The sequence below is a fragment of the Halichoerus grypus genome, chromosome 13, assembly GCF_964656455.1.
Source record: "Halichoerus grypus chromosome 13, mHalGry1.hap1.1, whole genome shotgun sequence".
Lineage (NCBI taxonomy): Eukaryota > Metazoa > Chordata > Mammalia > Carnivora > Phocidae > Halichoerus > Halichoerus grypus.
The window spans coordinates 43,700,273-43,713,557 of NC_135724.1; the positions used below are offsets into that span (position 1 = coordinate 43,700,273).

Below are 13,285 nucleotides of genomic sequence, written 5' to 3' on the forward strand. Positions count from 1 at the left end.
ACAAGCACTCATCAACAGCCTACCAGTCAAATACAGCTCAGGGACACCACCTTGTTTCTTTGGAAGTCCAACTGCAAGGAAAGAGGGTCATTCTAGCGGTGACAAAGAACCTTCACTGCATGGAGGACAGACATTATCTGAGCTCAATATTAATAACAAACTAGCAGACATATACATTAAAAATAAAACTCTCATAACAGAAGAATCAGCCTCTGTTTCAAAGAGAGTGGAATTGGGCAAGCAACTCCTATTATAGTATTTCCTCAATGAACCAAAGTTCCCTTCCAGCGCCCCCGCCCCCGCCATGTTACATGTTATTTCTAAGCCACGGGTAAGAATGAGACCTACTGAAAGCGCAGAAACTGGGTAACAACTCAGTTTGAAAAATATATACATTCTAATGTAGCAGTGGGGTAGGTTTAGCCACTCACTACTTTTGAAACGTTTTTCTTTAGTTCATAAAAATTGCCTAAACCACTGCCCAGTCAGGGGTTTTGTTCATTTTATTTGCTCTAGTTCAGTCAAATTGTTGCTAGCATAATGTTTGGGATTCATTTTTTAATCTTTTAAAGATTTAATCTTTTAAAATCTCAATGAACCGTTCCTTTAATGATAAAAGAAAATTCATCCTAATCTTGGTCTTCCAAAGCCCTTTGCACACTGCCAACTTTAGCTTGTTCACTGTGGAAATGCGTGGCCTGAAGGATCTCAGAGGTCTGAAATATTGTAAATGGTCACTCTGCTCTTTTTTAAGGAAGCCCTTGCCTTACACAAACCTACTGAGCCCCCCCAGGGCACACACTCCTGTATTGTGTAACTACTGACCTACCATAATCAGTGTGTGTGTGTGTGTGTGTGTGTGATCTGTGAAACAACACCCAGGGCACACACTCCTGCACTGTGTAACTACTGCCCTACCATAATCAGTGTGTGTGTGTGTGTGTGTGTTATCTGTGAAGCAAAAGAAATTCTAAGACTTTGGAGTCAATGTTAGCGATAACCTACTAACCTATTGACTAGTCCTTCGGGTGTTTCTAGAACACCTGGGAAAGGAATCTGAGACGGGGCGGAGGTGAAGAGGGGAAGGGGAATTAGGAAAGGGCGAGGATAATTACTTCCTAAACCAAGACCGGGTGGCACTCGAGCCTCGGCCGCACCGGGGTCGGGAGGCAGGGCGAGAGGCCGGCGGGGGACAAGCCAGAAAGTCGGGGGATGAGAGGACTGCGGCGGCGGAGCAGCGGGCGGCGGGGCGGGCGGCGCGCGGCAGGGGAGATAAAAGCGGGAGGCGGAGCCGCCGGGGCGGGCGGGGGCGCGGCGGCCGCGGCGGGAACGGAGCGCGAGCGGGAGCGGGCTCGGAGTCGAGGCGGCGCCGCAGCCTGCCGGGCGGACGGGCGAGGGCGAGCGCCCGGCTCCGCGCTGCTCCTGCTCCCCGCGCGCTGCCCCTGCTCCCCGCGCGCCGCGCCCGCTCCTGCGCACCCGACGGCCCGCGGCGGGGAGGAGTCCACCGACTTTGCCCCGGAGCGCGGGGAAGTTTCCCGCGAAGCTCCGCTCCCGGAAAAGGGGGACCAGCCGGCGGCCGCTGGCGAGGTGAGCGCACCGTTTTGGGGCCGGGGATGGGGTAGGGTGTGGGGGCCGGGATTGCGGGGAGCGCTGAGTAGCCGCGGTAGAGGGGTCTGCGGGGGCGGGGAAGTGCATCCTCACCTTTTCAGGTACTTCGCCTCTGTCGACTGAGGGAGGCATCTTTCGTTTCCTCTTGACCCCGTCTTTCCCTGCCTCCCCATCCTCCCCCCATATTTGAACCCACTTCCGTTCACTTTACTGGACCTGCTCAGAGGGGCGGCGTGGCCGGGAGCTGGAGGGGACAGGGCGCGGGAGGGGCGCAGGAGGAGGACGCGCGCCTGAAGTTAACTACCTGTGCTGGGTTCCCGGGCCCGGCGGGGCGCCCGGGACTCCAGGATTCCGGTGCCATCCCCGACTTGGCGCAAGCGGGGGTTGGCAGGAGGACACCACAAGGCACGGCATTGAGTTTCGGATGCCGGTTTATCCGGTCCTCCGGCATGTTTGGCAGAAAGATGAGCATCTCTGCAGCGGTGCCTCTTTTGCATCGGCCTCAAACTCCGGAACCTTGCTAAAGCTCTGGCGAAGGCTGCGGACAATGTGGGAGGGAAGTTGGGAGACTCGGAACCAGGGTGGATCAGGCGCCAGCAAAGGGGTTGGGAGGCGTGATGTGGGGAGGAAGATTGAAGTGGGTTGGGGAGAGTAGGAACGGCGCGATTGTTTGGTTGCTGCTCTTACTTTCGCACGCTTACCCGCTCCCCGTTCTGCCCCGTTTGAACATCCTATCAGCATATTTCTGTTAGAGGGCTAAAAGGTGTTCTGTTTGATGCCTGTCGGGAGTTATTTCCAACTAAGTTCACAGGTGCGAAGCCTGAGCCGCTGCTCCTCCTTGCTCCCCTCCCTGCGGTCCACCCCCACCTTCCCTCCCACAGGCAAACTGTTCCTGAGTCGTTCCCAGGGTTATGAAAGGGATGACAAGTAAATAATACAGTTTGTGTTTGTGTGACTTTTCCCGCATTATGTTATCAGAACCAAATCAAAACACTGGAGATGTTTAATAAGACTCCTCTGCAGCAGTTTTTACAGTAATTAAGAGTATTATTTACAGTGTTTATTTTTCAGCGCTTTAACTCCAAACATTGCATCAATCTTTCTCTATGCAGCTCTATCTGTACTGTCACTTTGTCACTGGGTTTAAAGGACAAGGGCTTCTTTTGGACTCACATGTACACACAAAATACAGTGTGACAATATTCAATATTTATTTGTCTTCTTGATTCAGTGGTCTGGCACCTGCCAATTCCAGTACATAATTGTAACACCATATGCCTGTCTACCAAACTGAGGATAAGGAGAATATTACTGTTTTTCATGTGCAGGACTACCCTGGACTACCAGATTTTATTATTGCTTAAGGGGTTTTTAAGAGCTTCAGTCAAAGTGAATCAAATGTACAGAACAAAATTACAATTCTACCCAATGCATTCAAAAGGAATACAATTCCTGGACACATAACTAGTTGACTAGTTATTGAAGAAAAATTAAAATCCCCTCATCACACAGAAAACATTTTGATTGAATATAGTCAATAAGAAATAGCACACATCGAATGCCCTGAGAAAGCAAGAAGAATCTTCCTCGTGCCTCATTTGAGTTTTATCTCCTTTATTACAGTAGCATCCTCCAGAAAATGAGCACCTTGCAGATAGATGTTGGTATGTACTAAGCACCATATTTTTTAATACAGAGGCTTGGTGACAGTCCAAAAACATAAATGTTTTAAATCATTACCAACCATCTGTTCTCTCCCACTCACTTAAAGCGCAGTCTTTTATTTTCACAGGTATCAAAACATACATCCTCATTTCATACATTTCCATGAATATCCCGATAGCTGCAGTGATATCTGAAGTTGACCCAAGTTTGGCAACTGTTATGTTTGGCTTCTTACACTATAAGCTCCTCTCCTTTTATTTTCAATGAAAGAAGAAATCAAAAAAGTTTTAAAGCCTTTGGCCAGAGCTGGTGTGTATACTCCAGTGAAATCTAATTGCTTTTTTTTTTTTCCTCCACCTTTTTGTTACCAAACACAAGCTGAGAATTAGTACAGCTGCAGACTCCTCCTGATGACATTCTTTCCCTTTCTTCCTGGTCACAAGGGTAGAATTTGGTGCTCTGAAGCAGTGTATTAAACAGGCTCGTGACTCCAGAAAATTAGTGTGGTTCCAGAAGGATATAACCTCTTCCCAGGAAGAATTTACAAAGTGGGAGGCTAACTTAATATTCCAAACCCCAGATGAAGTAGACTGAAGACATACACTTTGTTTCCCACACAGATGTTGGCTGTCGATATTGCATAGGATATGAATAACATGTCTAGGTAGTATTCTCTATATTTGTGTTTGTGAACTTGGATGAGTCTGTATATAATCAGCAGATAGATTCACACCCTTCATTTTGTTTATGTCATCATTAGAGCAATACTTGGGGTTTTGAGTCTCCCCCTCCTTCCCCAATCCCAGATAGCTTTCACATTTAGGGATGTTTGCTGTAGCTACAACTGCAATGTTAGGACATTTTTCTCACTCAAAATTAAGTTGCATAATAAATATATTGTTCCTTCAGTGCAGCGAGAACACTGGGAAATTCTTTTTACTCAAATCCAGGTGTAATGTTCCAAAACAATTTCCTATTTTTGAGGAAAAAGATATTGGCAATCTAGCCCACACTTTGCAAATAATTGATATGTACTAGGAGAATATCAAGAACCAAAGAAAGGTGAGGTTTCTGCCTTCTGACCTGGTACACTGCTCTGTACTGCTTTTGCTTTGAAAGCCTAAGATTCTCCTTACTTACTACCAGGATAGCACTGAAGGGAATGAGCCCAAACTATAGACAATTTTGAAAGTTAAGTTGCCTTGAAAAATATGGTCTAATTTAAACCTTTGGAAATACATAAGGATGTGTTAGATCTTATTTTTCTATATACTAAAAATGAATTATTGAGGGGAAACAGTTTCACTATGTATAGTAAGCACTCTGAATTATTCATGTTAATGAGAAGAATGGAGGCAAAGATAATCCAAAATCATGGTTATTTAAAAAGTCATTTGTTTTTGTCTTTGGAACATAGTGCATGTTTGGTTTATAAAAGATTTTCATTGTTGTTGGGGGCAAGTTGCCTTTCTAATTATTTTGTTTTGTTTAGGTTAATTTTTAAATGAGCTTATATACCTCACACACCAAAACCGATTTATAGGGAGGTGATATAGATGGGCAACCTGCCCAGAAACGAGCTGGGTGATAGAAATAAGCAAAGCTGGTATGGGAACTTTGCAGTGGAATATATGTCATTCACAGAAACATAATCAAGACTTGATTGTATACCTACTTAATGAATATGTTTTAAGAATTATATATGGGGGCGCCTGGGTGGCTCAGTCGTTAAGCGTCTGCCTTCGGCTCAGGTCATGATCCCAGGGTCCTGGGATCGAGCCCCACATCAGGCTCCCTGCTCAGCGGGAAGCCTGCTTCTCCCTCTCCCACTCCCCCTGCTTGTGTTCCCTCTCTTGCTGTCTCTCTCTCTGTCAAATAAATAAATAAAATCTTTAAAAAAAAAAAAAGAATTATATATGTTCCTGGAAAAAATAAAAGTCCTACAATCAAAATTTGAGAAATTCAATCCCACTTCACATGCAAGAGAGGTGATTAATATGTTTTTTTTTTTTTTTAATGGTAGTGGACTACTTCTGAAAACCAAACAGGAATATTCTGATTGATAAATCTTACTAAGCCGAATCTGTAAGCATGAGGTTTTACTAAAGCATACACATGTGTATGTGTTAAGGTGATAATCCTCAGCCTTCCATAGGTACTTTCTAAAGAAGAAACAGCAAGATGCCACCAGAATAAGGGGTCTGGTCCATTTGATCTCTGTACCTATGCTCCAAATCAAAGTACATTGCATTGAAGAGAAGCTCTCAAGTATCTATTGTTACCGTGGACCTGGTTAGAGAAAATAGTTGAAGTTCAGCAAGACTGGCAATTTAACAGATTTCTATTGTGTTTTTCAAAAGCTCTAGGGCAAAATTGGTTGTGGATGAAATAGTTACTTGAACAAGAAGTTGATTCACACCATAGTGCTGGCCATTAAACACCTCGTTTGTAGTCACTGTTCAGTTGTATATAGATTTTGTTGAATTGTTAGTTCTGTGGACTATTAGAAAACCTCTGTGGGGAAGGTTAGAGCTGCTAAAAATATATGATTGGAAAAGCAGGTAAGATCACTTTTATTTCAGGAATTCAAAGCAAAAAGTAAAACTGTAACTTTTACAGCAGTGAGCAGAAGGGTAATAAAGTAGATGTCCCCTTCAGAGGGGTGACTATGTTCTCATAATAAATGTGCTCACTACTGCAAATAGAGGGGTACTTCTTTTTTGAGGAAACAGTTTTTTAAAATTTTTCATAGGGCATGGCATTTGGCATTTTTTTAAAGACTCGAGTCCTTAGACTGAGTATTTTAAAAGAAATATTGTGGTTGGAAATATAATTGAGGCCCACAGGATATATTTTATACACACTTGTTAAAGAAATCAGTTTCTTCTGATCAGTGCCTAAATCTTAGAATCAAAATTATGCATTTTGTTATAGAGATGGAAAGGACCTTTAAAGTAATTTATTCCAATGCCCTCATTACAGTTAAGGAAATGGGGACCCACAGTGATCACTGTGAGCCGCTAAAGGTCACACCAGTAGTTAGTGGCAGAGCAGAAACTAGAAACCTGATCTCCTGACTCATTCAGCTCCCCTGGAGGAAGCTGGGTGCTTAGGCAGGGGAGTTAACTCTTTCTGGCCGTCATGGTATCAACGCCCCACGATAATCCTGAAGTGAAATGGTACAAGGGTAGATGCAGAAGGCTTGTGACTTGTCTGTCTTCTCTCATCCACTGGGTGGTCCCCATGGACCAAACCGTGGTTCGCAACCCTCTTAGTCTCTCTCTTTTTTTAAACAGCAAATATTTTGTGTTTCCCCCTTCATATCCTGAAATGTAATTCATCAATAATTTAGTTACCGAATCTATCTGTAATGAAACGGAGCAGTAAAATAAAAGCTAATTTGTAATTAATAACTATACTGATATCTGGGGATGACTTCCCTGGAGCACATATCCTAGAAGCAGAAGCTTGCTTGAATATATAATGAATAAAACATCAGAAAACGTTCTCTACAAGAAGTACAGGAAAATGAAAGAACAGGATAGACTAAAAGTATGTTAGGATAATTACTAACCAGACTTATTTGTATGAGATAAAGAAGAATAACGATAAATGGGAATCGTTCCAGGGAAAATATGCCAAGTCAAATTTTAGACTGTCAGAGTGGAGAAAACGTGGAAGTGTGATATTTTGCAAATGAGAGAGTAAATACTATTAATATACTTCCACCAAAATTCCAAACCTATTTTATGTAACATTTTCATGCTGTTCCTAGTGTGAACTCTATTTCAAAGGGTTCTGCGGGTTACCCACCATATCATCAATAATAGCAGATAAAATACTTCTAAAATGAAAATTATTGATTTAGCGCTGGTATTGCCTCTACTATTGTAGTCTATCAGTTCTAGAGTTAGGAGACAGACTACATGGAATGATTATTCACCACGGCAACCTTAATTGTCAGTCTCAGGGTTTCAATGGAAATTCTTATGATATGCTTAACTGCAATTATGTACCAGATGCTATAGGTTGATGTCAACTCTAAGTTTAGTTCATCGGGACATTGCATGTTGTATGGGGTATTTGGGGAAATTCTTCATTAAATAGGACTGCTCTTCCACACTAAAAGCCAACCACGCTCCCCTGTCCCAATACCTAACAAACCAGAGTGTAGCCAGCCCCTCCCAAGATATTCTCTAGGGGCGGTGTGACCCTGAGGAGAGAGAGTAATAGGACTAGATAAATAAGATTTTTATGATGGCGTAGATTATTCTTCATGCCCTTACTCATCTATCCTTATTTTTTTGAGTAGGACTGTCCTGCTTGTCCACTGGTCTCCTGCCTTCAGTGGACTAGGATTACAGACTCTCTGACCATCAAACTCAAGCTCATGTTCTGATCTTTTTCTGTCACTGGCACCTTTATAAAAGTTTACTTCTCCTGGTCCTCATTTCTCTTAGAAATCCCTCTTTACTGGGTGACTATGAGTGTTGACAAACTAATATGCAAGCTGGCTAGTATTTTAGTTCTCCCAGGACTTAACCTTGTTTAGATGCATGTCTCCAAAAAGCACTGAAGGGGGCGCCTGGGTGGCTCAGTCGTTAAGCGTCTGCTTTCGGCTCAGGTCATGATCCCAGGGTCCTGGGATCGAGCCCCGCATCGGGCTCCCTGCTCAGCGGGAAACCTGCTTCTCCCTCTCCCACTCCTCCTGCTTGTGTTCCCTCTCTCGCTGTCTCTCTGTCTGTCAGATAAATAAATAAAATCTTTAAAAAATAAACAAACAAAAAGCACTGAAGGCTTTCATAGAGACAGAGATAATACATACACTCACACATATGTATGTGTGTATATGCATGTATATGTATATATGCATATGTTATATGTATGTACATCCATGTTCACATGTAATTTCAGGCACTGAAAAAACAGGAAAGGAGGTATCATTTGAGATTGTATTTTGAATGTCCTTGAAACATGTTTATGCAAACAAAGAACTGCACTGGTTCAATATTGGAAGTTGCACCATAAAATAGTACTGTGAAGTATGCTCACAAAAGAGGCCAAAAGGTGTCACCAATGCAATAAAGTGTTGTAGTAGAATTTTTTTGGTATTGCTTAAAATAAATGCATCCTGTGCTAGCTAGCATATAGGAGCTGGGCCGGGAGGGAAGGTATAGACAACTGTGATGAGTGTCTTAGTAGTCTGGGTACTGTTGACATACTAGAAGCACCCCAACATCTCTTCTCTTTGCAAAATAGTATTTGCAGAGACATTAGAGGGTTTTGAGGATTACCTGTATATGCAACACACGGGAGAGCGTGGGACCCTAGTAACAAGGAGGGAATTGAGAGGGAAACTCAAAAATGTTCACTTCTACTGTTTGGACTAGCAGACCATAACATAAGATCTGCTCTTGAAAATTAAGAGTTATGTGAGATGTCATTTCAGTATTAGCTACGGCAAGTATCTTGAACTTACCAAATTGTAAGTAATAATTGGGTTTTTTTTTCCTTAGATTACTTTCCACTCCAGGTCCATTTTAGATGTCTTTTATAACATTGTATATCTTAGTCTTTTTAAAGAAGGAGACCTTTTAATGTAAACTCTTAACAGTTAAGATGAAAGTCACGGGGTGTGTTGGGGGCGGGGAGAGAGACTAACCAATTGTTTTGAGATAACCACAAAACTCTCTACATAGGAGGGCATGGTTTACCCAATTATGAGAGATGGCTTTTCCTACAAAGGGGATGCAGCAATTGTACAGAACACAATTTGATCTATGATTGTTTTGGTATATATTGTTCATTCTTACTGGAAGCTTCTCGGTCAATTGAATGGCCCAGCGCTCAACCTCAGACTGACCCCTAACTTTATTTGGTCTACTTTTGTTACAATTTCTAATAAGAGTGTAGTGGTGCAGTGGGAATTGAGAGAAGATGAAATTGAGGGTGGTGGATTGTGGAGGTGATAAGGAAAATAAGGAGTTTCTTTCATTTGAGAGCACAAAGATCTGTGTAGGCAGTGAAATTTTATTGGAAATCTGCCTTTTCTTGTTATGCTTTTTACTCTTGTATGGAATAAGGCAAAGATTGTGAAAGCAAAGCCTTCTTCCCTCCTTGGCTGTTAACTCCACCATACAACAGAAAAACCTTTTTTTTTTTTTTTTTTTTTTTGCCAGAATAAACAGATACGACTTCTTCCAGTTACTAGCCTCATTGTGCCCCTTTTTACTTCAATACTACCCTAAACTGAAATCTAACACACTAAAGAATGTAGTTAAGAAAAGGAAAAATACACCCAGTCAGTGTAGTGAAAGAAATTTCAGAAGCGTCTAGAAATAAGACAATTTTGTCAATTCAAATGAAGAATGTAATATTTGCTTTTCCATTACTTTCAGAAGCAAGAAGCTCAAGGCTCACTTAGTTTTGTAGTCATTTTTATTGTTTTCTTTTTTATCACAGAAGGAGTTCGAGCTGTGACCTATTGTTACAGGTTACTTGAAGCAAATATAGTCTGTGAAGATTTACATAAAACGATGTCATTGATTACTTTAAAAAAGAAATTCCAAAATTGAAATGCAGGCACGATTTTTTAGAAGCATATCTCTAAATAAATTTGATTTTCCCCCAGCCTTCTTTGAACAGATTAGAGTGAGGGTAATTTATTCTCCCCCCCCAAAATCAGTTTTCTCAATGTATTAAAAAATGCTTATGTGTGAGTGACATTATTAGACTAAAAGCAGTGACCATTAACATTATTTGACTTTCTAATATTTGCACTCTAATTTTCAGTTAGGAACTTTTACCATTAGAGAATGAGACTCCATTACTGTGACAGGGTTGGCAGTCAGCTGGATGCACTGGGATGGTCTTACTGGTTATCTGTGGCCAGAACTCACGTTGTACTGATTGTTAAATATTTTAGGTATTAATCCTGTACTTACATTATCACTTTTGTGACTTGCTAAGAAAATCTAGCAAAGTCATATTTTCAGATTTTGCAGTTCAGGGAATTATAACAGCATTTTGAATGGAAATGGATTTACAAATTACTGAACTCCCAAGTAGGAGAGATTGTTTATCTAGTACCTTGGAACTTCGGTTCACCTTGAATTTTCCCAACATACATACACTGAGTACTATCCAATTAGAATTTCTTGAAATTACTGGCATATATTTTATATAGAGAACTCTATAAAACATATTTACAGCTCAAGAAGTCCCTCTAAGTTCCCCACTTAAAGATCCAGCTATGTATTTGGCATTTCTTCTCTGTCTTAAAGAAACATCAAATGAAACATGTCAAAGTCAAACTTGTGATCTCTGCACATCTCACCCGAACCTCCAGTATTCCTCAGCTCCAGATAAAATCTGGATTTTATCCTTGACATTCCCTCTCCTTCACCCCATATCAGAACCTTCACTGAGTCGTTGATTGGGTGACGTTTTTTATAAATTGTACACCTAAAACTAATATAATGCTGTATGTCAATTACACTTCAATAATACATTTTTTTAAGTGTATTACAAATCTGCTTTGGGCCATCACCCAAGTCTAAGCTTTCACCCTCTGCTATGTAGAAAACCTCAGGGGCTTCATCACTGGTCTCCTGGCATCCGATATTGCTTTCCTACTATTCCATGCACCAGTGCAAATGTAATTATCACTACTTTAACTACACACATCACTTCCATGGGTTACCATTGCTTGGTAGAGCCAAAGCTGTGCATCTGATTTTTTTTGAAACCCAGCAATATTGGGCTCCTCCAGTCTCATCTCTTTGATGTTCCCACTCTTTCCCTCTGCTTCAGCTGGCTGGCTTTCTTCTAGTAGCTCTGACTCGCCATGCTCCCTGCCATCCTCACACCCATGAATACACATACCCAAACACTGCCTAGTTAACTCTTAGTTAGTGCCTCAAATACTAACCCAAATGTCATTTCCTAAAATGAGCCATTTCTTCCCCATAGACTGAGCCAAATCTCCTTGTAATACATATACACATATATGTTTGTATGCATAAATGTATCCATATTTATGTATTCATATCCCTCATCCCAGATAGTTGCAAATTCACATTTATTTGTGTAATTATTTAATCAACCACTAAGGTAGAGATCTGTCTAGTTTTGATGGTCTTTATATTCCTAGAAAATATTGCAGTGCCCTCTCATAGTGGGAGTGTAGTAAGTATTTATTAAATAAATGTTGACTGATCATCGGTATCTTTAACCCCGCATGTGCACATGCATACATATATACTACACACAAACATCCAGTCACACCCACCCTCACATTCTAGTGAAAATACATAAATAAACACTTGCAAGCTTTGAAGGCCCACTTTTTTTCTTTCTTTGTGATCGCCCCAAATATTACACTCCTTTTTCTTCAATTTCTGTCCCTATCAGTGATTCATTGAGAGGTGACTTGTGCAGTGTTACATTTGCTTAGAAAGTACGGCTGGTCTATTAAATTTCTTACCTTCCCCCTCCCAAAAAAGTTCAAGCATTCCTTTACATTATTTCCTCTGACATGTGAAATCTCTTGAAAATTACAGGAATTTTAAAAGGCTTCACTCTGTAAGAGTTTTATGTGGTGCTGTTTGTGGATATTTTGGCATTAGGCAGTGATCTAAGACTGTACCATTTTAGAGAAAAGAAAAAGAAAATCTTTTCGAGGTTACCTGTCCATATGGCCCCTGTGTGGAGATACATGAGATGAAGGAGAACAAAAATTAAAATAAGAATAAATATATGAAAATGAAAGGGTAACATAAAAGCCTAGGTTATAAATTAAAAGTTCATGTTTTTAAGCATTGCACAGAGGCTTCAAACTATGACTAAAATAGTTAAGGAAGAGACCTTCCGTACTTGAAACTTGGCACTTACTGCGTTTAGATACTGTTTTAATATTTGTGCCTAAATTCCAGTTGCTGTATTAAAATTGAGTTGAGTTAGTTTCCTTTTTATTTAAAGCCTTCTTGCTTTGACTAGTTTAGGGGAAAATCTGTTAAGCCTCGAACCCTTTGTGCCAGAAAATAAGGAATCATTCAACACTGATGGAGACACATCAGAAGGACTTAAGAGCCAGATTTAAGGGACTCCCACTTCAAGGCCCAGTTTGGGATCATTTGAACATAAAAAGTAATAATGTCTGTAATGGATTAGAGCACATTGAATATGAAAAGAATCATGAGTGTGTAGTGTGTGTGTAGTGTGCAGATGGTGATGGGTAGAAGGAAAAGCTCTGTTTTGCTAAAGAATACAAGCTAATAAGTTAAAAAATGATGGAATTACAAAGTCACCTTTTTGCAACACTATTACAAGAGTAATCAAAGGATACTCCAGCACTAGGTGAATGGTTTTTGGGGTTATGATATTCATGCTATCTCTAAATGGCATCTCACAGATGGCTTATTAACTACAAAGAGGGGAAGATGCCTTTCCAGGAAGAAATCTGGCAGATACCAGCTTCACCAAGTAATCACGCTTGACATCACCACGAGTGGGACAAATTGACATCATGTACCTCTTGATATGGTACACACATGAAGTAGGACACGTAATCACCTGTGAAGTTATAATGCCAGAAATATTTCACCTGCATCTAATCATAAGGAAGCAATCTGACAACTCCAAATTGGTGGACATTCTTCAGTATAATCAACCTGGACACTTCAAAAATGTCAGTGTCACACACACACGCAAAAGTCCTGGAAAGCTGTTCAGGATTAAAGGAGACTGGGAGACATGACAACTAACTGCAAGGCATCCTTCTTGATTAGATTCTGAATGGGAGGAAGCGATAAAGGCTAATACTGGGACAATTGGAGGAATGTGAATTTGGGCTGTAGATCATAGAATAATATAACATCCATGGTACATTTCCTAAGTGTGATAAGCATACTGGAGTCGTGTAGGAGAATGTCTTTTTGGGGGAAAGATATATTTTGGAAGTAGTTACAGGTGAAATCTCATGATCTCTGCAGCTTCCTTTGAAGTGGTTGAA

General features: G+C 41.0%; 1 protein-coding gene across 2 annotated transcripts in view; it reads left to right on the plus strand.

The window, feature by feature from the left end:
• The first annotated feature begins 1,455 nt into the window (after positions 1 to 1,455).
• The window catches only part of CHST9 (carbohydrate sulfotransferase 9), a 236,966-nt gene continuing 225,136 nt past the window's right edge, over positions 1,456 to 13,285 (plus strand). For both annotated transcript variants that reach the window (XM_036077574.2, XM_036077575.2), the window contains exon 1: positions 1,456 to 1,587. The gene's annotated coding sequence lies outside the window, so the exon portion shown is untranslated. The remainder of the gene's footprint in view (positions 1,588 to 13,285) is intronic.